The following is a 1,572-nucleotide window of genomic DNA, read 5'->3' as shown; positions in this document are numbered from 1 at the left end:
CTCTGTGAGTTCGAGGCCAGCCTGGTCTACAAGAGCTAGTTCCAGGACAGGAACCAAAAGCTACGGAGAAACCCTGTCTCGAAAATCAAAAAATAAAAAAAAGAATGCATCAACATAATGAGGGCTGTGTCGAACAAGCCTAGAGTCAATGTTACAGTAAATGGGGAAATTTCAAAAGCTTCTCTTCAAAGTCTAGAGTGAGACAAGGGTGCTCCCTCCCTTCCCCTTTATTCAATGTATGGCTCAAAGTCTTGGCTATTGTAGTAAAATAAGAGAGAATGTTAAGGAAATACAAATTGAAATGGAAATATTAAACTATTTCTATTTGCAGATAACATAACTCTTTATTTACAAGACCCTACAGACTCCACCAGGCAACTAGAAAAAGACAAGCTCTTCAATAAATGGTGCTGGTGAAATTGGATATCCACCCGTAGATGGATGAAATTAGATCCATAGCTCTCACCTTGCATAAAAATTAATTCAAACTGATTTTTAAAAAATCAAAGATTTTAATTTAAAACCTGGAATGCTGAAACTGCCGAAGAAAATAATAAGACAAACACATCAGGATTTAGTATAGCAAGAATTTTCTGAGTAGAATCCCAATAACGTAAGAAATGGGGCCTTTTTTGAAATTAAATTACAATGAAATTTAAAAATTTCTGAATAGCAAAAGAAACTATCAACAAAGTGAATAGACAGATTCTGGTCAGTTATAGGTCAGATAAGTATTTCAGTTTATATGTTCAATATATTTTAAAATTTTAAGGCTAAAAAATTAAACTCACACATACATGTACCCTAAACTACAACCCATCAATCAATAAACAAACTGGCCAAAGTACTGAACAAACAGTTTTCAAAAGAAGAAACACAAATGGATAACAAATATTTTTTTTAAAGTGTTGACCATCCTTTAGCATCAGGGACATGTAAATTAAAACTATTTTGAGGAGCTGGAGAGATGGCTCAGCGGTCAAGAGCACGTGCTAGGCTTACAGAGGACCAAGGCTGGGTTCCCAGCTTCCCACCCAGCAGCCCATTTCCCAGCTCCATTTCCGGGATTTCAGGTCTTTGCGTGCACTTGTTGCATAGACACACATGTAGACAAGCATTCATACACATTAATAAAAATAACTATTTTTAAAACTATTTTGAGGTTCCAGCTCACTCCAGAGGGAATGGCTATCATCGAGATATCAAATGATGACAACTTCCACCCAGTGTTAGTGGGAAGGTGAACTGGTGTAGCCAGTGTGGAAGTCAGTGTGGAGGCATCTCAAGAAACTGGAAGCAGAGTCACAGCCCCAACCATGCAAAGGACCCTACTTCCTATCCAGGAGTCCTTGCTTGTGTTTATGCCACCCTTTCACTGGGAAATGGAGTCAGCCTGACTGCCTATCAGCTGATGAGGGGGTAATGAAAATGTGTACACATACACCCTGAAACATTATTTTATTTCCTTTCATTTTCATAAAAAAGAAGCCGGGCGATGGTGGCGCACGCCTTTAATCCCAGCACTCGGGAGGCAGAGGCAGGCGGATCTCTGTGAGTTCGAGACCAGCCTGG

The sequence above is a fragment of the Microtus ochrogaster genome, chromosome 10 (assembly GCF_000317375.1).
Source record: "Microtus ochrogaster isolate Prairie Vole_2 chromosome 10, MicOch1.0, whole genome shotgun sequence".
Taxonomy (NCBI): Eukaryota; Metazoa; Chordata; class Mammalia; order Rodentia; family Cricetidae; genus Microtus; species Microtus ochrogaster.
Note: the sequence above shows the minus strand (reverse complement) of the source record.